This window comes from Lissotriton helveticus, chromosome 8, assembly GCF_964261635.1.
Source record: "Lissotriton helveticus chromosome 8, aLisHel1.1, whole genome shotgun sequence".
Classification (NCBI taxonomy): Eukaryota; Metazoa; Chordata; class Amphibia; order Caudata; family Salamandridae; genus Lissotriton; species Lissotriton helveticus.
The window spans coordinates 1,199,119,430-1,199,147,356 of NC_136069.1; positions in this window are offsets into that span (position 1 = coordinate 1,199,119,430).

Below are 27,927 nucleotides of genomic sequence, written 5' to 3' on the forward strand. Positions count from 1 at the left end.
TTGGAAATGGAAATGGTATCTCATGTAGTATTTTAGCTAGTTTATTTTACAGAACTGGAAAGTTGCAGTATTACTATTCTAATTTTGTTTTTTCTGAAGTACCTTTACGTAGAAATATGAATGCTGTCTTCAGTACTAGAGATTCAACACATTTTATGGGTGAATATTTTCTAACGCTAGGAGCAATAGATATAGCTGAAGCACACAAAGATAATTTAACATATACACAACACGAAAAAGAGAAGGTGTTTTTGAATTTAGTAGAGAAAAAGAGACAGGATTTCCATAGAAAGGTTCCTGGACAGAAACATAAGATTCCAAAGAGGGCTAAAAGTAATGAATTTACCCAAAATGGCAAGACTCAAGCTGCTATGTTGCTGGATTTCGAAAAGAAAGCAAAACTCTATCTCCATAGAGAGAAAACAGATTATTATAATAATATATTCATTGATTCCAGTGAGTGTGAACACAATTTTAAGGTAATTGGGGGTTGGGGTTTCAAATATGTAACTGAACCAGTTTGTCCTGGAATTTTTTATATTTGTGGAAACAAAGCATACTTTAAATTGCCTGATCATTGGTATGGGAGTTGCTATTTCGGAATAGTATTCCCAAAGGTATGTCATGTAAAAAAAATCACTGGAAGCAATGAAGAAAGTAATGGACTAACACGAAATAAAATAGCTAGTTTGGCTGACATTGTATGTGATATATTTAGTGCATTGGTACCTTCAGTGGGAGTGGTTCTGAATACTCAAAGAATTTGCAAATTGTCAACAGTGGTGGATCGCTTATCGACTGACAATACTGGAGGATTTTTGATGATCAATGCCGAATTAGTTGAAGTAAGATTAATGGTTTTACAAAATCGACTTGCTCTTGACATATTATTAGCAAAAGAGGGTGGAGTCTGTAGAATGCTGAAAACGCAACATTATTGCACGTACATTCCTGATGAAAGTGTTGAAATTGGGAAGTATGCAAGAAACATTAAACATTTGAAAGAAGAATTGAAACCACTGAAGGTTGATAGTGCATGGCAGAGACTAACTAATGGTCTCTCCTCTGTAGGTAGTTGCTTTTCTAATGTAGGAAAAAGTATTGTAGGTAGAATACTGATGCCAATAACGGGAGTAGCCCTATTGATTTTAGGAATAATGATTTGGTGTAAATGCTGCAGACATAAAAAGACATGTATTGTAAACAAGTAAAGAAAGAAAAGACATTTTGAAGAAAAAAGAGCTTGAAGAGTTGAATGGGAATTTATGTAAGAAAATAAAAAACTTTCAAATGAATAATGAGAAGAGACCTAATAGAGTGTTTGAAGAAATAGAATTGGGAAAATGTTAAAAGTTGGCATCTGGTTCTGTAATTAGTGATGATATAAAATATAATCAAAGAGGGGATTGATGGAGCAAGGTTTCATATGTAAGGAGACTTGCTCGGATTCAATCCTCTCGAAATAATATGTAACCTATTAATCAACATGTTTTGTCTTACTAATATTTGCACCACACAACATAACTAGTAAGCTGGGGAAGCTTTACTATGTGCCTTTACTAACAGTAAGTCGAGTGACCTAATATGGCCGCCAAAAACGCGGGAACTCTATTGTGCATGCGTCTGCCACACTCACTTGGTGTGACGTCCTTTCTGCTTGGAGGGAATTTCTTGCAGCTGCGCACTAGTATTAAAGATGGCTGCTTCATGTTTCACATGCTAATGCATCTGCTTCTGCTTTCACTAAACCGTGTTTGTTCTGCTTAACTATTAATGCTATAGTTAACATAAAATAATGGCAATAGTGTAGTGAAAAGTGGTATTCAGTGCATTCATTTATTTCCTGGATCTAAATTGTTTCTCTTTGACTTTGCTGCTAGCTCGTACTTGGGCATGGAGAGTGAATGTAACTCCATATTGAAACCCTCAATGCACATGAGTCCGAAGTTCAAGAGTCCACAAGCAATGGCATTGAATATCTGCAAATGACAGTCTTGCCTGCAATGCGCCTGTGAACCTCACCCTATGACCTCTCCAGAGGAAGAGAATAATACAAAATGGTAATACATTGTATATCTTTTGCTACAATAATGCTGGGTGGAACAAAAGTGCATGGGAAAATAAAATTATGGGAGGGAACGCTAATTATAATTATTGAATGAAAATGATCTCATACTGGTATGGTATGATGACCTCTCCTCGCCTTTTGACCAATCAAATTGAGGGAACACACAAATTTGCAACACTGGGGGGTAGTACATTGCCCTGCAAAATTGTATAACTAAGGTAGGCTTAGCTAGTCAGATTGTCCGACTTGTCCCAATAGCTGACCTGTCACTGACCCAACGCACGCTATGGGAGATCGAGAGCAGAAGTGCTGACGAAGCACTCTGTCAGAAGAATCAGGAGCAGTGGTGCTGGTGGAGCACTCTGTCAGAAGAATCAATAAATTGCTGTGGGTGAAGAATCAATAACCCAATCGGAGTCCGACTGTTAGCTGCAGAGAGGGGTTGCACTTAGCTGAGGGTACCTGTTCTGACCTGTATCTGTCCTGTCCTAGTCCTCACCTGTCCTGATCTGCACCTGTTCTGTCCTGTTGGCACCTGAAATATCGGAAGTCCTGTTTCTTTGTCCAAGCCCGTGGCCAGGGTTGGTCTTCACACCATTCTGGGTAAATATACATCTGTGTGGGCATGTCATTGTACTGTTTCCCTTTTTCACCCTCCCTACATTTCAATGCCTAAAAGAAGTCTCATAACATTTCTGCATATCATTGCTTCAATCATTATCTTCTTAATTGAAAAGGCTTTATTTGCATCTGTATGGACTATGACATTTAAGAATTTACATAGATAAAGTGTTTAAACTTTTCCTGAGTCTGTGATTATTTCTTAATGAAATGTTATTTCTACCTATTATTCTAACACCTTTGACCCCTTAGGACTTTAATACAGGTGACAAGGATTGGTAAATCAATGTGTATAGGTAAAAGTCTTAAAGTAATTTACCTGTTTAAAGTGTGTACGTTTATGGGCCCTGGTGAGTATGGTAATTGAACAGGTAACTCCGCGCTCCATCATAGTTTCATACACATATGTCTTGTCTGGTTTGTTTTAGAAATTAGCAAGGAAATGTATGTTTTTATTTGATAGGCAGTTTTCAGTTCAAGATTATTTTGGGTATCCCTTGATTGACTTTACATAAGCCCTGTATTGACTGGGCAGAAAAAACAGTACATTTGAAATCTTATTATTATAATGATAGTGGTTTTGACCACTGGTGATTATTCTGACAATCATCTCTCTGTGCAATTTGTATACATTTTTGTTATGAGGTGTTTAGTAATGTATTCCATAAGAGCAAAGCAAATGTGGTATCTCTACATAGGAGCTACAATTGTAAGATTGATTTCAATCTTAATGCTTCTCTTACTTGTATTCGAGTTTATCCACTTACTAAATCAGAGAGAGTATATTTTAACAAGTATTTAGAGGACAATTTGGTGAATTGGTTTATTAGACATCACAGTCACTTTCCTCAACTGTTTTTTGTGCCAAAGAAAGGGGTGAATTAGGAACTTACATTGATTGTTGAAACCTCTGTAGATTCACAGTAAAGAATTGTTTACAATTACTACTGACATCAGTCATGTTAGATCGCATTTGAAATGCACAGATGTTCACAAACGTACAAGAGAGCATGTTAGAGGCTGAGAGGAAGACAAACAGAGGACCACATTGTGTACTAATTTTGGGTGTTTGAGTATCAGATCACACCTTTCAGACTAAACAATGTTTCTGCTGCATTTCAATATGTTATTGATGAAATGTTGAGTATTTGAGATGTGTTTTATAAAGTCACTTGCATGATAATCTGATTTATTCTAACTCTTTAGAAAAACACGTACAACAAGCAAGGGAAATTTATAGCAAATCTGTAGATCACCATCTCAATGCCAAGATGGATAAATGTGTCTTCTATACTATTACGATAATGTTTTGGTGATATAAATTTACCACAAATAGTATTCAGCTAGAGGAAAAGAAGGTTTCAGTAATCGTTCACTGGAACACCCCCAACACAGTCAAGCCTGTTCAAAGTTTTTTTGTATTTGCTAATTTTTATAGCAGTTCATTCATCCATTTTCTGAAAGGAGTAGTCTTTGCTTGGTCAGAAGTGGTAGATCATGCTTTTAGTTTCTTAAATCAAAATCTTTCTAGAGCTCCTATTTTGCAATGAGCTAATGTAGCATGCCCATTTATTTTGGAGACTGATGCCCCCTATCAATTCGGATGGGGGTTGTTTTGTCTCAGAGAAACCTAGATATGGGACAGATTCAATCCAAAATATTTTCTAAAGAAATCTCACCAGTAGAGCCAAACTATTCTAATTCTGAGATGGAATGTATAGGAAACTAAGCGCTCATTTAAGATTGGAGGCATTATTTATGGGGACATAACACACCACAGAAATGTATGTGGATAACTGAAATTTGTAGCTCCTAAAGTCAGCTAAAGCACTCTCTCTTTGCCAATTTATATGGTCCTTGCCTTCTTCTGACTAGACTTTATAATAAACCATATGCAAGCTCCCACCAATGGTGACGCTAAAGCGATAACCCTACAGAATCCACTAGGAAATGGGGGCCAATTCAATGAACTGACACCATTAATCGTGGCCTCTAAAATCTCATATGATTATTCCATCACTCTTATTAATGTAGATTCATTTTCTGTAAAAGAACATGACTGAAATTCAGTCTATCATAAAAATAAACTGTGTAAAAGAGAAAGATGACAGACATTAACAAGATGATTCATTGTGCACAGAAAAAGCTATGTATGTGCCATCGGATTGGGTAAGTTAGAAGGCTATCAACTAACATAATTACTTTAATGTTGCTGGGCATCCAAGAATAGTTAAGCTTTAGCAGCATTCAGAAAATATTATTCAGGTCCCAGTTTATTCACAGATGTTAAGAATTATGTACAAACGTGTTCTTCTTTTGGCCACATTAAATGTTCCCATAGTAAACTCGCAGAGTTATTGAGACCATAACCTTTTCTGCGCTAACTGTGGCATACAGTTTCAATGGTTTTAATTGTGGAATTACCAGAAAATCAAGGTTGTATGGTAAGTCTAGTGGTTGAAGGTCCTTTGACCATGGGTCATTTTATACCTTTGTCAAAGCTAATCACTTCCAAAGAATACTGACAGGTTTTTGGATAAATATTGGTTGAATACCTGGTGCTCCAAACATTTTGACAAACTACAATAATTACGAGTTCGGTGGTCCTGGAACCACCGTACCAGCGGATGGCATTCCAACCGCCACATTCATGTCGGGCCTTGTGCCCAATTACGATGGTGGCAGTGGCACTGCCACAAATTTGCCACCATCACCAGGATCCAGGATCCAGGATGCAGCAGCGGTGGAGAGAGCAGGCACGAATTGTGGCGGTGCCGGTGCTGGCACTGCCGAGCAGATTACAACCTGCCTTTCCACCAAGCATTTCATAGCAGTGACTCAGCCATGAAATGCTTGGCAGAATTGCATTGGAAAGTGGCATCCAACAGGGCCCGAGGCAAATCTGCCCCCAATTCCTGCACTGTTGTGGTACACTGTGTAGCATAAACAACATGGTGCATGGCACGTAGTCCACCACCAGCCCTTGATTACTGTTGTAATCCAGAGGGCGGCAATGCCGATGGCTTGGCGGTCTTCACCACAGCAGTGGTCCAGCAAGTAGTCAGCCAAAGACGTAATCAGGCCCTTAGCATTCAACTACTGGAAAATCTCCTTTCTTTTGTCTATATGGCCATCAAACTGAATACAAACTTTTGATCAGCTATTATGTTCATCCGTTCCTTTGATACAAAAATCACTAAAAGAAGTTTAAAAAAATGCATAACTCAGCACAGGAAGCCCTGGAGAATGCTAAAGCTAGACCTGAATTATATGATAATCATCGGAAAAATCTAGTGCCGAAATATGTTGTTGGTAAGACCATGTGGTAACGAGCAACAAATTTAAATTTGAAGAAATCTTAAAGCAGCAAACCAAATATGTAGGTCCCTACTCCGGTTTCATAGTTTGTGAATATGGTTGCGGTTTGCTGAAAGGTTAAAAGTGCGTCAGACTCTAAAAATTTATGTGGTATTCCATGTATATTTGTGAAACTATGTCCTGCAAAGACACAACTTCCTCCAAATTCTTCGCTGATTCGCCTAGAGTTTGGACTAAAGAATGAAAGCTTGGGACAGCTTTATTCATGCCTACAGGAGTGGTATCGGATCAAAAAGAGAGCCGCGGATGACAATTTGAACAAATACCTATGGCAGGAACTAGAAACTGAAAAAAAATCAGAGGCAAATAAATATCTGACTAGTGCATTGGATATAACATGCACCACTAATCTTTGAGACAAAAACTTGCCATTTTCATCATTCAAACTGGAACTAAACAAGGCTGCAAAATGTCATTCTCTGATCATGGACAAAGACATTTTTTCACACCGCTCACACTCCTGGGCTTTGATTAATAGCTATAGATCTCGAACCCCAGTGAGTTACCTGGACGCAACATACCCTGTCTTTATTAAAAGAAAGCTTTTGGCACTGAGGTTCGGTAAATTCCCAACCTTGGCCGACGATCCAGCCTGGAAACATACAGAATCCATCTCTTGCCACCTGTGTGGGTATGTAAAAGAAGATCTTATTGACATAATATGTCTCTGTAAACAGCTGACAACGGAGCGAAGGCTCTTTCTAAGGAACATATTCCTGGTAAGGAATCTACGCACTTGCAGAACTGCAGTAATTGGATATCTGGACGCAACGTCACCACAAACAAACTGCAAGATTGTAAAGTTCTTGTTGACTTTCGAAAAACTTGTGAATGCAATGTAAATACTTAGTTCCTGTTTTATTCTTTTATTAATTTCAGTTATTTGCTCAACTATAACTATTAGGTTTTAAATAGATGACTACACTCAATGATCAAATTTCAATCTAAGGTTGAGATGATCATGGAAATTTTGTTGTGGCTGACCTTACTTATTGATCATATTTTAATCACGCTTGAGACCGATAATGGAAATTTTTGTTATGGTTTTAATTAACTGAACAATAAAATTTAAATCTTCGCTGATTCAGGTGAATGCTGAGAAGAGCTATGGGGTGCATAACATTTTAGACTCAATAATTTCCAGGAAGCAATTGCAATAGTTAGTAGATTGTAAAGGGTTTTTTCCAGGGGAACGTTCAGGAGAATCAGCTTTTAATTTTCATGCTTTACATTTGATGCATGAATTTTATACAACAAGACATCCTGACAAACCAGGATCACTGCTTAGGGTATTTTGTGGTAGGGGGTACTTTAAAGAGACTTGACTTACCGTTGGCCTTTTAGAGAATACAGGGATGCCATGCGTCAGGGCCATCTACGCTGAGTTCTTTCCAGGGACAGAGAGGCTGGTGGTGTGCATCTAGTTTCGGCACTGAGTGGTGAAAGAGCTTGCGTTCACAGACTCTGCACTACATGGCACCACACAAATGTAATCTACATTTCTCAGGAATCCCTGAACTCTCATGGGGTTTAGATATAGCAGTTGTCATCTTGGATATTATTCTATAACTTTCCTAATGTTTACTGATGTCCTAGACAGGCAAACAAGATATGAGGGGCCCGATTTATGAGACTGTTGCGCAGTGCAGTGCAGAAAGTCACCTTGCTAGGCTGCAGGGAAAGGGCATGAACAAGCAGAATTTAAAACAATACCAAGCATTCCTTCCATTCCCCCTGTACTAGTGCCATATTGGCTGCCTAGCGCCAATGCAGGCATCCTGGCAGTATGGTATAAATGTGCTGCAATGCAAAGTAGTTTGTATTGTACTGTAGGGGGACCTTCCTGCACAAAAACAAAACCCAGAGGCATTTTCCTCTTTCTATGCGTGCTGCAAAATGCAGCACACATAGAAAGATTAAAAAAACAAGGAGAAATTAACATATTTCTTCTTGTCATGCCGCACCTGGGGAGGCTTAGGTTTTTTGGCACATTTCCATGTGTACCACTTCTGGTAAATCTCTGAATGCGTAAAAATCCATGGACGTTTCGTGTGAACACCCATGCAACACCCAAGGAACTTATTCCCAGGGCAGTGCAACGCTACTCAGTGATTTGTGCTGCGTTGCTTTACTCGAGATTTATGAAACCTGTCAGGGCCATGCAAGTTGGCCTTGCCTGGCTACATAATTCTCATTTTTGAGTTGCATCACTCTTGCACCACATTACAAGGTTCAAGAGCGATGCAACCATGCTTGTAAATATGCCCCTTTATTCTTTCATTCAGGACTTTTGCTTTGTGGATTCTGATTTGCGTTAGAAGAAAAATATCTTCTTTTTTAACAACTCTTTTTTGTTCGTTTCAAAGAACAATATCTTAGTATGAAGTTTCCTGGGAGGAAATCTATAAAACAGAGACATTTTCTGGAAGTGAAATGGTTAAGGTACATTAACTTTGAGTTAGACTTTTATGGCCAAATACCTTAGGAACATGTTCATTCTTTTTCACCATTAATTATTTTGTAAAGGAACACAAAGGATTCTTTCATCAAAACACCATTGATTATCATATGTGTACATAATTTATTTGTGTTATATGTGATGTTTAGGAAGTGATAAATGTGTCATCAAGATTAAGCATCACAGATTAATAATAAATGTTATTTACTTTATTATTTGTAACAGAAACAAATCAGAAACATAGGGCCACATTTATGGCATTTTGGCGTAGGACAGCGCAGCAAGGCACCTTGCTGCGCTGCTTTATGTCAAAGTGAAAGGGCAGGAATGCACTGTATTTAAGCTAAACAGTGCATTCCTGTCCTTTCTGCCTGCACTGCCACTGTTTTGGCAGCCTATCGCCAATGTAGGCACCCTTTCACCATGGTGCAAGAGTGCCTATGTTGCAGGCAGTGTTGTTTTTGTGGAGGAAAGGGCACCTTCCCGCACAAGAACAATTCTGTGAGGAGTTTTCCTCTTTTTATGTGTGCTGCAGAATGCAGTACACATGTAAAAAGGAAAAAACAAGGAGAAATTTGATTGCGCCTCACCTCGAGAGGCGTACAGATTTGACGCTTTCCCAGGCTTGCATCACTTCGTAAATCTGGGACAGATTAAAATTCAACAGATGCTGCTTGGGAAATCCCATTGAAATGCCCATGGAAGGCCTTCCAGGCGCAAAGTGCATGGATGAATGAATGGGAGATTTATAAAGCATAAATTCCTGCCCAGGGGTGTCTTGTTGCTATAAAGACGGGTACAGCTACAAAAAATGTAGTCCTTGCAGATACTCTAATATCTCCTAATTCTGACAGACGAGCCAGGTTTTCAAGGACTTTCTAAAGATAGACAGCAAAGGAGCAGCTTAGAGTTTCAAAGGTGGGCTATTCATGATCAGAGCTGTAATCCTGAAAGAAGTAAGGTGACTTAGCGATTTGGCTGTGTCGCATTACTCATGATTTATGAGGCCACTCAAAACCATGCAGGGTGGCTTTGCGTGGCTTCATACATCTTTATGAGAGATCTGCCTCATGCATTTACCACTTTACATGGTGAAAAAGTGACTCAGGGCTCTCATAAATAGGCCCCTAATTGAATCAATCTTAGAAGGCAATTGCATATAAAGTTAGAGGTAGGCATCTTGCCAAAAGGGAAGGAGTTTAAACCCCCTTTCAGAGATCATGTATATATTGTTGTGTTCAGTTTTCGGAAATACAGCTTTATACTAATAACACAGAGGTCCTGATTCACAAAGGTAACTTAGACTTTTGAGTTAGTTTATATTTTTGAGTATGTTTACTACTTTTGGGTATCCATAAACTCTGAGTGTAAATTAGTTCTGAAAAAGGCAAAAAATTGAGTATGTCTAGGACTACACATGAATAGCCTCTGGTGCTGCAATGCTCTCCCATAGAAAATATTGAAGGTAATGTTAAAATGTTAATATAAAACAAATAAATTTCAAATAGTTACAAGTATAAATTAATATAACTTAATGTTAAAAAATATATAAAGATAGTACATATGTATTAGTTAATTGTAAAATATTTTAATAAGCCATTTGAGATATAAAAGTTATTGTAACAATACATTTTCTTTAAAAAAATTACATTATTTTTAAATAATTCAATACCGCACTTTTAACGATTATTAATGCACATTGGAGATTATTTTTTTTTCAGGTGGGAATGTATTTTTCATTTAAACTTCAGACAAAATATTGTAGCTTAATATATTTCCATTAATTAAAGTTTTATTTCAAAATGAATTTAATAGTACTTTAATATTTTTTGTTCTATATTTAAAGCAAATATACAAAATTAATTTACATGAATATTTCACATAAAAACATTTTAATATTTATTATTAACCTGAGGCATTCTGATTGAAGCCCCTTTAAGATAAGGCAGGATATTTGTGTTTTCATAAGAATTAACAATTAGATGCAAGTAGGGATCATTTACTCCATATCTGCTTTAATGAGAGATGGCAGTAACTTGTTTTTCCAGAGGGGATCTGATAACCAAAGGTGTAACAGTTGAATTAGAGACTGATTCTAAACTGATCTTTAAATTATTGGCAAAGACTGCTAGATATGGCCCAAGGGAGAGTTCACAATCTTATAGTAGGGCCTTCTTTAGGGTTCCAGGATCTGCAGTAACTTGTAAGTGATAATATTTTATATCCAATGACTGGACTTCAAACTCTTGCCTAGTAAGGCCGAACTCTAGCAGTAGCAGTGACTGACTTGTATTTTTTGGAACACTGTAAATTCATCTGTAGGCATTACACTGTAGCTTGTCTAGTGTGAGTGACAGTTTCCAGGAAAACATGACCTCAGCACAGCCTTTGACACGGTCAACAGATCAAAGCTCTGGTCCGTGCTGAAGTCCATGGTGAGGGATAGTGCACTGGTCTCTTTTCTGCAAGATTGGCTCAAGGGGCTTAAGGCCCTGTGAGTGTTTGTCCCAGTGGGGAGTGCACTCTGCACTTTAAGCTGGCTAGGGGGGTGCAACAGGTCTGTATTTTAGCACCAAAGGTTCTCACCATATATATTAACCAGCTGGAGTCTTACCTAGTGTAACAGTGTAGGATATCCCAGAGGTGGATGATGGATATGTCCCGGCATTGCTATATACAGATGATAAAGTTCTTATAGCACGCACGGCTAATGGCCTTCGGCTTTTGCTAGTCCTGTTTACTGTATTTATGGATATTCTGGTCCTGAAAACCATTTCTCAAAATCATATACCATTGTCCTTTGCCAGGCCAAAACCATATCTAAAAGCTATTCGATCAAAAGACTTTAAATTGGCAGGGTTGATAAATTCTGTTATCTGGCCTTCTTACTTGATCCTAAACTGAACTGGCAATGTTTGCTTAATGCTCAGGCACAGCCCTTTAATTGAGAATCATATTGCATTGAGGAGCTCTCCAGGTGGCTCAGCTGACCCCATTTCAGATCGAATATTGATCTTAAAAAAGCAAAATGGACTCTGATGGCGAGTTTTGGCTGTGAGATCTGGGGATACAACGAAAGTGATCTAATTCAGGTGGCGGAAAATGAATTCCTGAGAAAGGTACTGAGGTTGACTGAAAGAGTGCCTATGGAGATTGTGCACGATGAACTATGGTTGGCTGATTATATGCAGACCCACCCGTTAATATTATGGCTGTCAAGAGATTGCCCTTGCCTGGACCATGGACTTCACATTCCTTGTCAAAACTATATAAAATGCACCTTGAGCAACCTTGGTAAACCCAAGTTATTCTCAGATCCAAAGACTGTTACAAAATCAAATAATCTTTGGGTCAAGTAAGGCTTTTTATGTAAATCTCAGGACCAATGGGCAATGAATGTGATGTTCAAATGTTGCCTTGTGTACTCTTCAATGACACAATCCCAAAGCTTATTGAACCATACCTGCTGCTTAACATACCTGCTCAGCGCAGAAAAATCTTGACTTATTTTCTTCTGAACTTGTTTTCCCTGCTATTAGTGGGATGGCATAAGTCTACTGAGCCTCTGCTTTGCACTTGTGACCTTACTGCTAAGTATGATACCTTGCTCATTGTTTCTATATGCCCTAAATTCTCTGGATAACGTTTTACGTTTATTCACCCACTGTTTTTTTCAAATAATTTTGCACAAGTTAGACCTGCCTTATTGTATCTTCGATTTTTATACTCACCATCTGTCTGGTTTTATATCTCTTTGTTTTAAGTAGGGGAGTTTCATTCATATGCATGAGATGATATGATATGAAGAACCATCTGTTTACCTGATCGGCCTGTTCCTTGTTACATTTATAGCTCTGTTGTTATCTACTTTTATGATTTGCTTAATTCAAATTGAAAAAAGTGATTATTGATTGATTGACCATAGGAAATAGTAGGTAATAGTTTGACACGCACAACTCGAATAATTGCCTCTGCCAATGGATTGTGAAGCTCTTTTTTTAATTTTTTAGAAACTATATATGGCAGATATGACTGCAGATGCTCTTTTCTTTAGCTACTGTTGTTATGTACTTGCAGTTATCAGAGAATATATCTATGTATTACATATATATATTACATATATGTATAAATTACATTTAAACATTTTTTAAATCCCTTACTTGCAAAGTAAAAGACTCCTGTTGTATTAGTAACAACCCTTACCATTGATATACAGACTCACAATATCTATATAACAAATCCCCCCTGCTGTACATTTTAATGATACAGCAAGTTTACAGAGGAGTTCTGTTACCATGGAGAGGAACAAGGCTAAATGGCAAATTTCTTTATAAGCTTATGGAAATCCAAGATGGCAAGGAATAAGAAAGTGATCAGACCAGTCTACAAGGACTTGGGAGTGGTTCTCAATTAACTTGTAACTTGTAAATGTTTTATTGCATAAAGTTAATTAAAACTATTACAATTTTGCACTCAATTAGGTATTTGCTGCATATGAGGAGGTATGAATGAATTAAATAATTTATACGGTGCAACAACACCCTGTGGTGTTCATGCGCTACCTGAAAAAGACTGGGTTGTGTAGTGCACTCCTATTTAATCAATAATTCTGTACTAAACTGTTTCCCTCTTAGTTTTATTAAGGGTGTGCTGGGTGGAATAGAGGGAGCCACCCTCTGATTAGACTAGAAGTACATGTAGACTAGTGACGGACGTCACTAGACCCTACCCGCAGTACCTAGGGCAGAACTCCATCTGCCTGTGTAAACTGAAAAATACTCTTGTTTGCTTGCTCTGACAATTTTAATTCATACACTTTACTTCAAAATGTCATTGCTTCAGACATTTTGTATGTACATTTCTAATTGAACAATCAATATATTATTCCCCTGAGCTAGACATATAAATTGCTGTCTAAACATAAATCGTTGGTTCAAGCAGAACATAAATATATCATCCAGTCCCAATGCATTTCGGGAATTATCCCTTCGTCAGGGGCACTGCAAAGAAATAAACAAGCCATAAACTTGCATGAAGCCGACATTCAGCACGTTGAAAAAAGACTGTATTTACTCTCTTAAACTCTTAATTGTAAACAGTTCATCATGAGCTGTGCAGAAAAAGCAGTGGGGCTGCTTTTGAAATCAATACAGAGAAAAAAAAAGGAAAAAGAGTAGAAACAAACATTTAAATAAAAATGGAAATTGAATCACATTTCACTATGTACTGACATAAGGAATATGCGGCGTGCACTCGTGTCTGAGAAGAGTGCTGAATACTGAGTTTACAACGTGTACTTACGATGTACCAAAACAGTTTCATCTTTCGCCGTTAAACATGAACCTGTTAATAAAGTGTCTCGTGCCGGACGTTTGAGCAACTGATTTGTAATTATAACAAAACGGTGGAGAAAGGGTCAAAGGGGTGTTTAAAGACCTGGCCTAGGTTGTACCCCCCCATCGAATGATATTAGTAACAAAGAAACCTAGGGGTCTTTACACTGAGGAATATATGGAAACCTCAATCCATTCTAGACAGAATCTAGTTGGATACAGGGATGATAGGAGTGGGATAAATAATATTTAAACAGAAGATATGTCCGTGATTGTGGATAGAACCCGCTCAGTTCATAGGATACCCATCAAAGTATTGCATGATCAATTTTATCATCTGGTCATCCCACAGAGGTAATGAGTCTCTAGATCATTGAGACCAAATATTACCCTGTAAGAGAGCGGGGTCACTGCCCACAAGCACATGATGACCAAATGGATATGAACAAATGGGTAGAAGTGCAGTGCAAAAAAAGAGGGTGTAGTGAGTTAAAATAGGACAGAGGACAGTAAAGTTAACACTTTTATTGGAAATATGACCTCTTCCTAATTAAAAACAAATAGAACAGTGCAAGAGTGCAGTGTGGAACAAATTACTGCATTATGGCCAACATGTTTCAGCCTCAATGGGAAAGACCCAAGGCTTTCTTCAGGGCCTCTGTTCATAACATTGCTACTGCAAGGTGTAAGATCAAAATTACAAATAAATGAAACATATATAGTGATAAATGAAAGGATACAATAAGTTTGTTACTGCTCCTCTGTGTAAGTGGATCCTAATCGTGATCTACAACAACACAAGCAAAAACATAGAACCACTGTTCAAAAAAAGGGGAAACAATATGCCACTCCATGCTATTAAACTTGAATGGAAAAAACTCACTCACCCAGCAGTACCGGGGAATGGACCTCACCTCTCCTGGACTCTAACTCAGGGTTAAATGAGGCCACGCTCTAGGAGAAATAAGGAAACAGAAAGCTTGACTGCAAGCGGGCAAACAAGTCTATTCCGCTCCAACTGGCATTCTATCAACTAGCATGCCTGTAATCCTTGCTCCTATTATCTTTGCTGACTGTGCATACTCAACTCACAAAAGGCTCAACCTCAATTGATAATCTCAACTAACATGCTCGTCTAGAAGTATTAAAAGAATGCGAGCAGTTTTTCTTGTCAATACAGTCTCCTAGGCAACTTCCATTTTAACATTAGGCAAGTTTTAACAAAAGCGGGCTAGCTCATCACTGAACCTCACCTCTCCGTCGTTACCTCATGCAGATCCCGAGTAAGGGGGAGGCAACGATTGGGAGGATTGAGGTGTTTTTATTTGCCATAAAAGTGATCCCGCCTCTCGACAGTCACCAACTCAGAAGAGTGGGGCGTATCTCATGTGTTGTTTGTGGAATAACACGCGATAGGCTCATGATGTTTGTAAAGCTCCTTGAAAACATCTTGTGTTAAACGGGTAGGCGTCTTACCTTCCATTCACCTCCGCATGTCAACATGAAGCGCAAGCGCCTGCACGTAGAACTAACGCTAATGCGTAGTCTCGCGATGGCTCAAAAACTACAGAATGACGTCAGACTCATTCGAACAGTAGTTCTATTAAGAGCAAAGACGCCCGTCAGGCATCTGATAGTTTCAAGGTGCTCTATGTGATGTTTTTAAGCTTCTATGAAAGTATGGGACTTTTCAGGAATAATTCTTAGCAAACTATATCGAGTGCTTCACTGGAATAAGTTAAAAGACTAGAATATATGTAAGAAATATACAGAAACCCCCCACTTCTTTAGGACTGGATAGTGACTTACTGGATAGGTATACTCAGCACCCAGACTCTGGTTTTACAGAGAAGGCCATAATAGAGCGCATAAGTGTACATTGTCAATACCTTATCACCAATTAAAGAATTAAATTATTTAGGATGTTGACTCTCGTACAACAGGAGTGAGTTCCTAGCCATAGGCTTACGGAATAGTTCACTTTGAAGTCCACCTGGAGTGACAAATATAGAGAGATCAAGGAAGGTAATTCTCTCCTTGTTCATTTCAATGGTAAACCGTAGAAACCTGTTGCGGGTATTGAGCCATTCATGGAAGAGTGTTAACGAATCCTCTTCACCACGCCATACCCTTAAGATGTCGTCAATATAGCGTTTATAACAAATTATTGACGACAAAAACGGGTTACTGGCTGGTAGTATTTGTTCCTGTTCGAATGAATGAACATACAAATTCACCAGGCTCAGCACGAAAATGCTGCCCATACTCGTGCCCGAGATTTGTAAGTACAGCTTGTCCTCATACCTGAAGAAGTTCTCCTTCATAGCCATTCTAGCTAACGCCATTATGAAAGGAACAGGAGTGATGGTATCCAAATCTGTATTACACAATCACGGACATATCTTCTGTTTAAATATTATTTATCCCACTCCTATCATCGCTGTATCCAACTAGATTCTGTCTAGAATGGATTGAGGTTTCCGTATATTCCTCAGTGTAAAGACCCCTAGGTTTCTTTGTTACCAACTGATTTGTAAGCCAGAAAAAGAGTACCTTTAGCAATGCGTTGGTTGCTGATGTAGACGTGTTGTGGCAGCGGTAACACGATGTTCCAAGAAAACTTGGTCACACCTGTAGGGGAACATTGAAGACTAAGCATGTTTTGCTGCTCAAAAGTGTCCTAGCTCTGTGAAATGACTTATGTGCCAATCATCATACCTTAAATCCGAAATTTAAATGCACCGCTGCAACCTCTGTATCAGTACGTGGGTGTCAAAAGAGCCTCACCGAAAGAAACGACTGCTGAGTTCTCGTTCTAGTGAAAATAAAAGCATGTTCTTAGGACTATGTCCATATTGGAGGACATTTAAAGTCTATATGGCTACGCTAACTTGGAATTAAATACCATGGCAATATGTGCTGGGAGTAAACCGTCATACCTCAAGTTTCAGAATTGTTGAACGGTGTGTCCTGCGCTGTATCAAAATGTGGCGTCAAAGACTTCTTTCCAAAACCAGGTGTTCAACTTACATACTGGAAAGAAAAAAACTCTATGAGGAACGCACTCCCGCAGTAATAACTGATGAGTATTATGATATTGTTACTTTCACGTACCTGCGAACGAAAAATGGTCGCGGATAAAGCCCCCTCTTGACCATCCGACTGGAACTTTACTGCACGCTTCAGTGAAACTACACGCGTAATAGCTGTGGATGACGGACTCGGGAAATGTGCATCTCTTTTACTCGCAAAGAGATAGTCATGAGCATCGACGACGGATTGTATTGCTTTGAAATAATGTTGAACTTCTAAATATAGTTTGAACGCGAAAGTAATCATGAATAAATGTACTTCCCAAGCACAAACTACGACTTCAATCTATGCTGCCACTAAGCTCAATACCCTGATTGTGAATGCCGGCCTGGAGGGAAAATGCACCCTCCTAGTCAAATGTAATTAATGTGTGAAACATCGACGAGTGACTGAAATGCAGCAAGACAACATCGGCCTATTAAGAAAACTAGAAACTAGTGAGTTGTTAACTAGTTTATTAGCAAACCAACACGCATGCTCCAGACATGGAGAGAAGCTGCAGCCGGCTCGGTGATCAGCTGGTAACTGTCATCTCTGACAGTTACCAGCTGGTGACCTCACTGCTGGAACGGTGTCCTCGCAGGGACACTAACGAGCACATTCAGTAAGGTGTCCTGTGAGGGACACACGTATAATAAACATAACACATCCCCCTCCTTTGGGGAGTGATGGATCCAATGGAACAAGAATACAGCAGTAGGGCTCTGCTACCCACATATATAGTCCTTAAGTTTAACCGGCGGTCCCAACAGTCTACCGGCCCTGCTGGTGTCCACAGGTCGCGCCCGGTCACAGGTTGGAATGGTAGGTAGTCTGCGCCTTGTGCCTGCAGGTCTAGATGAGGAAGCTGAATGGTCCGCTTGTCGGGTGTCTTCATGCATACCATCTTCACTTCTCATCCCTGGGGTTGCAGGAAATTCAATGTCGGATTCAGTGTCAGAAAAATATAGTCTTGCGGTACTCGCCAACTGCTTCCTGGATTGCTCTGCATTGGCATCTGAAGGTGTGTTGTCCACTCTATCGTTCACGGGATGTTTGTGGGCCGACAGTGCAGAAAAGTGCCAGACCTTACCATCACTCAGGCGTGCGGAATTACAGTACACTTCACGAACGGTGAGGGGTTTGGTGTATCTCTCTTGACCCTTGCCGACATGTCCACTCCTTCTTACCTTCACCACATCGCCTGCCTTAATTTCCACCTCCTTGCACCCATGTTTTTTGTCATAGTAAATCTTGCTCCTGGTTTGTGCTAGGGCCTGCTTTTCCTTCACCATCTCTGAAGACCAGTGTACTCTGCGGGCAGCCTTAACCCAACCCACGTTGTCCTTTGTAAGCGGGGTCCGACCGTGCATAAGTTCAAAAGGGCTGTGGCCAGTAGACTCACATGGTGTAATTCTGTAGGCCCACACTGTCTTCATTATTTCTTTCTTCCAGTCCAGTTGGTTTGAGGTGGCAATCTGTATGATACCTTTAAGTACTCTGTTAAATCTCTCTACAGCACCATTGTCTGCTGGGTGGTAAATTGACGTTGTCTTGTGGTCCATGTGGTGCCTTTCCATGTAGTCTTTGAACAGGTCTGAGGTGAACTGTGCGCCATTGCCGCTTACAACCTTTTTTGGTAAACCCTCGCGCGTGAAAGTGTCTTCCAAGAATTGGACCACGTGCTGAGAGTCTGCCTTTCTGGTGATACTCACTTCAGGCCATTTAGTGTATTGGTCAAGTATGACAATTATGTATCGTAGATCATTCTCATCAGACACCAGCCCCATAATGTCAATGCCAATTCTTTCCCAAGGCATGGATGGGCTCTGTAATGGCTGAAGGGGAGGTCTGTAAGTTACTTGAGTTTTGTCAGCCTCTACACATAACTTGCAGTTCCTCACATTTCTTTCAACTTCACGGCTGATGCCCGGCCACCAATACGTGTTTTCATCCTGTTCTTACTTTTCGCGATGCCCAGATGTCCCTCGTGGCATACCTCCAGAATTTTTTCCCGTATATTCATCGGTGGTACATATTTTCCGCTTCTCAAAAGTAGTCCATCTTCCATAGACAGTTCATCCTTCACTTCCCAGAAGGGTTTCAATTCATCTTTAAGTTTATTCTTGCTGGTCCAACCTTCTTTGACCATCTGGATAACCATACATATGTCCTTGTCCTTCATTTGTTCCTCCAACCATTCATTTTTTGTTAACTTGCTGGAATTTTCACATACATTGGCTATGCATGAGTCATCTAATTCGTTTGTTCCTGTTGGATCGTTGGTCTTGATAGGCATCCTACTTAAAAAATCTGCAACCACATTCCTTACACCGGGGACATATTGTATGTCGTTGATGTAATCAAATAGTCACATAGAAATTCTCGCTAGGCGCGGTGAGGCTGTGTGTAGGCCTTTTGTTGTAAGCACTTTTACTAAAGGTTTGTGGTCTGTGCACAGGTGTATCTTCCGACCCCACACGTACTGTCTAAAGTGTTCAAGGGCCCAAACACAGGCCAGTGCTTCTCGTTCTATTACTGAATATTTATCTTCAGCTGGAGTAAGGGAACGTGAAGCAAATGCAATAGTATACTCTGTACCCTTGGCATCTTTCTGTGTTAGGCCTGCACCAATGCCCTTGTTGCTGGCGTCAGTTGTAACGAAGTTATCCAGGGTAGGATCAAATCCCTGCAAAGTTAATGCTTTGCACATGTTGCATTTCAAGTCTTGGAATGCTTGCTCACATTCGTCCGTCCACTCAAATTTGTTCTTCAGTTTAAGCTGTTGCCTTAAGGCGTACGTTTTTGTGGAGAAGTTCTTGATAAACTTGGAGTAGTATTCTACTAGTCCGAGGAATGACATTTACATTTTTACATTTACCTCACTTCATCTCTGTTGGTGGGTACAGGCGCTTCCTTGATAGCTTGGATTAGTTCATTTTTGGGACTGATGCCATCACCTGTTATCTGATGTCCCAGATAGTTGACAGATTTGCACGCAAATTTGCATTTGGAATGCTCAGCCGTTAGACCCTTTTTGTTCAATAAGTCCAGGACTTGCTCAACCCGACTATCATGTTCCTCTTTAGACTTACCCATTACCAGTATGTCGTCCTGGAATAACAGTATCCCAGTGACGTCCTTAAAAATGTTGGTCATCAGTCTTTGAAACATTGCGGCGGCTGAAGCTAACCCAAAAGGAACGCGGGTGAACCTGAAACAACCGAATGGTGTTACAAAAGTAGTTAAAGATTTGCTGTCCCGGTGTAGCTGAACCTGATGGTACGCTGATTTTAGGTCGATGGTGGTAAACCACTTTACTCCCTTGGTGGTGGACAACATCTCGTTTTTTTTAGGGAGTGGGTACTGCTCTACAATGATGTTTTGATTAAGATCGCGGAGATCAATGCAAAGTCTCAGTTTTCCGTTGGGGCGTTTCGCTACGACAAGTGGTGCAACCCACTCAGATGCCTCCACCCTTTCTATTATTCCATCAGTTAGCAGTTTCTCAAGTTGATTTTTAACTTCTTCCCTTATTGCAAAAGGTATATTCCGCGCTTTATGCACTGTGGGCGTGGTGATAGGTTTCAATTGTATCTTATGCTGATATCCCTTGAGTACTCCGATATTTCCACTGAACACCTTAGGAAATTTCGCCAGTATTTGTCCTGCGTAGTCGTCGGTGTCTGACATGCTGAGCACAGGTTCATGGCTGTTAGGATCCAGCTTGATTCCCAGACTACCTTGGTCCATCCATCCAAGCACTGAAGGACCTACTTTTGATATGTAAAGTTTGCATTGTGCTTCTCTGCTCTTGAAAATTAACCTGAGACTCCTGTACCCCAATATTTCAATGGGTTTCTCGTTGAATGATTTAATGATGATGTCTGGTTTATTGAGCCTCCGACCGATTACTTCCTTAAATTTCGCTTCCCAGACCTTTTCGTTCACAATAGTGTAAGGTGAGCCAGAATCCGCTGTTATGTTTATTTTCACTCCCCCAATGGTAATGGTACACATAGGTTTTTTTGTCTTAGCCCCTTTTCCAGTTCCCTTTACCTCCACTTCATCGTCGTCTATGTTGAGGATGTACATGTTGATGTCTTCATCTGTGTCTTCATCGAACTTGTCTTCCTCTTCTACCACTGCCTTTACATGTCGTGGTTTTCTCCTGTTACACGCCTTGTTAAAATGTCCAATTAGGCCACAGAATGTGCATTTAGCTTCGCGGGCCGGGCATCTGAAATCATACGCCATGTGTGCAGTGCTTAGGCATCGGTAACAATATCCTTTACCCCGTTTCTCTTGCCTTCATTCAGGTTGGATGGTGTCTTTCTTTCTCACAGCTTGCTTGTTGTCTTTCCAACCCTTATGATCAGACACCTTGCTGACTTGGTCACTTTCTTTTTAAATTTTATCATCCTTCAACACAGCTTTCGCACAGCGTCCAGTGAGTTCAGCTTTCCTAGATATGTCTATTATGTTCTGCAATGGGTACTCACCCTTTGCCCAAAGGTTGTCTTGAATGTTTTCGTTTGACCCTTGCATTACTATTTGATCCCTTATTAGTTCATCATGGAGACCTCCGAAACGACAGTTAATAGCAAGGTCTTTTAGCGCAGATACATAATCGTCTATTGTTTCATCCTTTCCTTGCTTCCTATGGAAAAATGTGTACTTGTCTACCCCAACACAAACTGTGGGTTTATAGTAAGCGTCCAAGTCGTCGATAACGTTGGAGAACACATCACCATCATCTACACCACTCGTTTTCTTGTTTATGGAATTATATACTTTTATTCCTACTGCACCCAAGTTGTGCATTAACATCTTGTACTTCTTTTCAGGTTTTAATTCAGCATCTTCTTCAATTGTGGAAATATAATTGAGGAAATAGTCCCTCCATTCCTCCCACTTCAAAGCTGGTACACTACCTGCACGCAGGAATGACTCAGGGGGTGACAGATTCTAAATGCAACCAGTAGCTAAGTCACTCATTGTAATTTTATAGTGTAATGCCTGCTGAAAAAAAAAAACTTTATATGTAATGCACTACTACACCTTAATGACCTATATTATACTTTAGCTGGGTGGATTGTGCTATAGTTCCATGCACGTTTTGTTTTCACTGAAGGAAGTCGCTGTGTGCTGCTTTAATATTCAAAGTTTATAGTTGGATTGACATTTACCGTTTTTCACATATATCCATTGGTTGCTCCGATGCACATCTGCTCCTCCGGTTTCTGAAGAGAAAAGATTTGGTCGCGTAGGCTTGCTCCCTGAGCTCACTTCCTCGTTTTCGTTTTTTTCTGAGAGCTAGACCACAGAATACAATCAATTTCACTTTACTCCTAAAATGGCCGCCGACGTCGACTTCGTAAGACATGATGACGTGATGCACGACTCCGAATCACCTCAGCAGCTCGCTGACAGTTCACAAATGCGGCCGTCAGTTTTTTACCGTTGGGTTTGACAGTTGAAGATTACTCAACAGCGTGCAGTTCTTTTACTTCTAAAATGCCTGGTTTACCTCAGCATTAAAATAATTAGCGCCGGTCGTTTTCGCCTTTTAATTTTCCTCTTCGCATCAGAATAACATAATTGGCCAGTGCATCAGTACACTCACTGTGTATTTCGTCTAATCATTTCTTCAGTTTTCTCAAAACATTTCTTCATGTTGCCACACTTGAATGCGCTTTCAGTTCATTTATCGTCAGCTTGCTTCCTCCTCACTTTGTCAACGGAGATGATTTCCATAGAATGCTTTTCATATCTTCCTCAGTGGGTTCGTGCGTGTTGGCCCTCGTCACCAGTATTATTAAGAAAACTAGAAACTAGTGAGTTGTTAACTAGTTTATTAGCAAACCAACACGCATGCTCCAGACATGGAGAGAAGCTGCAGCCGGCTCGGCGATCAGCTGGTAACTGTCATATCTGACAGTTACCAGCTGGTGACCTCACTGCTGGAACGGTGTCCTCGCAGGGACACTAACGAGCACATTCAGTAAGGTGTCCTGTGAGGGACACATCGTATAATAAACATAACACGGCCATCTTAGAGTGGTTAATATGGGGTGATATTTCCTCGAAAACGATTGATGTTGAAAACATCAAAGATGGGCTAAAATGCGTTGGAACCACTTAGACACTCTAGGTATGGTCGAGTGAGAAAAGGTGAAACAAACCTAGTGTGGAGTAAGACACCTTAAACAGGGGACATAGATCATGAAACCTCAATAATGGTCTGTATTGGAATGAGACAGAACCTGTATGGGCGCTCGAGGGTGAAAAAAGCTGATGGTTGTGTTCAATAAAAGACAATAGAGGAAAACATGAAAAAACACGAAAAAAGGAGACAGAAGGATAAGAACAGATGTAAGAATCATAATACTGTAACTGTAAACCAAAAAAACATGTTTAAACGACATACTTCACAATTTAGTTTTTGCACAGTACATTTAACCAACCATCATATTACATCCGTCACTAGTCTATATGTACTTAATGCGCTACCTGAGGCATATGTTTGTTAAAATTAAAGTATGCAGTTATTTTCCCAAAAAACTAGTTCTTAAGTTCTTCCTAAATTTTAGCAGGGCTCTCTCTCTCTTGAGAAAGTTAAGAAGTGTGTTCCAGAGTCGTGTAGTAGTGCAGGCAAAACTCTTTATGCCCCACTTGATCTTTTATGTCCAGGGGATGATCAAATTCACTTGTTCTGCTGATCTTAGAGGCCTGGCTGGGACTTATGTTTTTAAAAAGCGTGTTAATTGAATAGGGCCGGTTTGATTCAAAGTTATACATGCAATGCAAAGAAATGTCAATTGAATTTGTTTTGCTACCGTCAGCCAGTGTAGCTTGGGAAGAGCAGAAGTTACAGATTTGGGGATGCCCAGGACAACACTGGCTGCAGTATTTTGGATGAACTGTAATATTTGGATACAGCGTTTTGTTGCGCTGTTGAGCAGTACATTGCAGTAATCCAGTCATGACATAATCAGGACTGAGATTGCTGTTTTCTTAAGTTCTACTGGAATTGAGGGAGAGATCTTCCTCAAGGTTCTTAGTATGAAGTGGCAGCTTGAAGTAGTGGAATGTATTTGGGCCTCGAAGGATGATTTATTATCCATAATTACTCCTAGATTATTTGCTTTTAAAACAGACATGGCCAGTGGTCCTAACCAATGGGTGGTCCAGAATTGAGACTTAGTGCCAAAAAGTAGGACCTCTGTTTAGACAAGAGAGTTTGTTGAGCTAATCTGAAATAAGGGGTTTTGTTTGAACGGGGAACATGCCTGAGCATTTGGTCAGAGGCATGGGAAGAAGACTGTAAAAGACAGTTAAGCCTGAATGCAAGGGTGTACAGTGTATTTTACAAAAGCAAAATGGATGAGGATACATATTTCAATTCTAGACAGAAAAGTGCCAAGTTTGTTATTAAGGGACTTCTGGTATTCAGAGTACAGACTCTCATTGGGGATGCATGGGGGTTACTGGATGACATTGTTGCGAGAATCTGACCTCAGTAGAGCGGTGAGGTGGGTATTAAAGGGCAATATAGATTTCACTTAAGAAATAACAGAGCACACTATTTCGGTTAAAGTTCTGAAAGCGTGATCTACTAGTATGTATGGGGGTAGGATGGTGGTGATGGTAGAATGTCTTTGAGGGGAATGTTGCACTGTGGGAACAGTTGGAGAATGTGCATGAGAAATATATAAAATTAGGGGGAAGAGTTAATAGCTGAGGGAGAAACCACTTAAAGGAAGGGATCTCCAAGTGTCATGCTCTAGCTAGGGTCTCTTAGTTGCTGCTTTGAGTTTGAAGTGAGGAGGATGGGGTATGTTCAGATGCCTTTCTTTGTTGTAGGGAAAATAATGAGAAGAAGAGGTTGTAGAGGAGTGAGAAGGGTACTAGATGGCAGGGAGGAATTCAAAGGGGAGTTAATCATGCAAGGATGAGTTCAGTTGAGAGTGGGAGGATCAGGAATTAGCCATTCAAGAGTGATGGAGTATTTTAAATTGGTAGATGACTTTTACAAAGGCCTCATCAGTTGAATGAATCATTATTCAGCCATACTTGAGGACTGAAATTGGCAGCTTACAATTGAAGAGTGCAGAGTGGTGTACCACTAGTTTCTTTCCATAATAATTCTTGTAGATTCCTCCACTTTCAGTTATTTAGTGAGCATTTCTCCCCAGAGGGATATATGGTTGGAAAAAACCTGGAGACAGTTTTTATGTACCTTTCACAACCCCACAGATACCGGTCATCAAATAGTGCTTCTGGGAATTCTTTCATGGCCTTTTATCTTGAAGACCTTTGCAGCATTTTTGGCGAGGTTATTTGAGCAAATTATGTTATAGATGTTAGGACCAGCATTAGGCATTTGTTTGGGGCGGTGGGATTGCTGGATTGAGCCATGATATTAATGCACACTAGAGAGAGATAAAGCAGTGGAACAAACAAGATACTGTTGTTTTAGAAATGTACAACTGTCCAATAGGAGGATTAAAATTAAAGAGGTGCTGTGAGTATCCTTAGTTGAATCTTAGGAGAAAGCAGCTCAGGTAGAGCAAAATTTCAGAGCAACAATGTATTATACCATCTCTTTTGTAAAAAACATGTGGTGCATTCAGTCTAGTATGAGTTATATTGCTGCTATGGATCTTATATGACTATTATTACTGCATATTCACTTGAAGCTTTCTAAGTGAGAACATATTTGTAGCTTCAGGCACACACTTTGTAAGAGACTCTTTCCGCAAGGAGCTTCTGAAAATTCCAATGATTGAAAATTATTACAAGAGTCCAATTTTTTTACAGTGATCCTAATCTGCTTTAGTCACTCCTTTAGGAAGCTCCACTAGGAGTATTTTTCAATGTATATCCACCCCATTTTTTCTATCAGCTACTTTGATTAACAGGCCAGCATTTTTCCAATGCACTAGTGCAGCAAGTATGGTTGCCTCCACAAAGTTTTGATTTATGGACCTTCCTCTCTGGGCTGTTTTTCTGTGATGGATAACAGTCGGCCACCAAGTGGGGGAGTGGAAAAAGGTAACTTAAAGGTGAAGTGCTAAAATTAATCTCTCCAAAGTGAGGAGCCGCTGATCGGATGAGTACCTCAAGCAATTTAAGAAAGTGCTACACGGTCTTAGTCAGGCTCCAAACAACAGTCATCAGGAGAGAGGGTTCAGTCAACAGCTGCATTTGGAGCAGATCAAGGGACTTCAAAGTCACTCTGTAGCAAATAGGACAAAGAAAATGGGTCATTTAGGAAGCTAAGGGCATTACGCCCATTAGGCGCATGAAAATGAAGAGGATGTGGGAGCAGCTGTTATCCACATGAGTCTTGGGGTTTGAAGTGCAGTGTATAGGCCAGCGAGCCAGGTGTTATTTTTCCTGCAGATTGTGAATTAAAACCAATATGTTCTCGTTCATGACAGTGGTTGGTCTTGATGGAGCGAAGTTCAGAATGAAATTTCGTTCAAACTCGCAAAGTCAAACTTCCATAAAACATGTAACCGTATTAACTAGTATGTGAAGAAAAGTACTAATCAACTTAGTTTTAAAAATGCATTTACATCAGAAACACGAGGGATTAACTCATGTGCTCTTTGTTGCAAAAGCAAGTGCATATAAAATAATAAACTAACCTTGTCTATTGTCTTTGTCAGTATTAAATGCGGCTGTGTAACTAATGGCATGTGCCTATTATGTGTGCTTATGTTATGTTTTTGCGTCTTTTCTGTGGCAAAAGCTCGTGGAGGATTCTGCGGCCTAAAAGAAGAAGGTAGATAAAACGCTGCTTTGTGTGCTTAGCCAGGTAACATAAATTAATGGGATAATAATTAGCAAAGGGGGTGGGTAACAGAATGGGTCTCAATTCTCTAATTAATTGATGTCTTGTGTTTGTTTAAATAATAGTTTTCGAGTGAGGCCTAAAGGCACATTGAAAAAGATGGCGTTTTCTAATCCTGTCCAGAAAGAGCCTTGCATTGAAGTGGAAACTTTTCCCACGTTGACAAGTTTTTGCAAATTCAAATAAACTGTGCTAAACGTGCTCTTGGAGAGAAAGATTCAAGGACAGGAAGCGGCAAGTTTGCCAAGCCAAGGCAGTCATGTACTGTAGCTCAAATGAAAGTAACATTTTTAAGGAAGCTGCGTGACTTGAAAATGAGAGACAATGGACTCTAAGAAAAGCCCGATCTAGGCTTGGAGAAAGGTGATGACACCATATGAGCTGACAAAAGTCAGCCAATGAGGACACTGGATGGCAAAGAAATGTGTTCATTTTAGAAAAGATTAGCTAGTCAAAAAGGTACAAAACCTGACCCCATGGGCAGGAGGGCGCTTCTCGCTTTCCGATTCCGGTAGGGCGTGTCGTGCTGTTGGACTTTTGATTCACATAAGGACAGCAGTCTTAATTTGATTTGCCCTTTCAGGTGGATCAAGAATAGTTAGGGAAATAGCTTGAGGGAATGGAAACTGTCATTTTGCTTTAATTCATGCTTACTGATTTGCTTTGAAGATGTCAGTCTAATAAATCATTTTCCTTGAAACGCTGCTTTAATTGCTAATAAAAAGATTTCTTATTAAAATGCTCTTTCTATGATTAATAAAGTTAATAAATTTAGATTTTGAAACAACAAGCTGGTCTTGTTTATTCATGGTCTAGTTACCATTAGCTGATGCATTTGCCTTAGTGACTTAATTAAATGATATAAATTTGAAGAACCATGGTAAGAAATGATAAACTGCAGTTGTATATAAATATGTAAATAGTTTGTGAATAGTTCTGATTAATTAGGTCACATGATTCAGTTGCCCAAAAATTGTCTCGTTGGTTTATGGGCATTGTGAGTGATTTATGATTAATGGTGAGTATTGTGATGTTGGGTAGCGTTATTGAGACCGTTTTTCATTAGGGGCGCTGGATCAATTCCTTGGTAGCAGAGTTTTTTTATTTTTATTTTTTTATTTTTTTTATTTTCAAA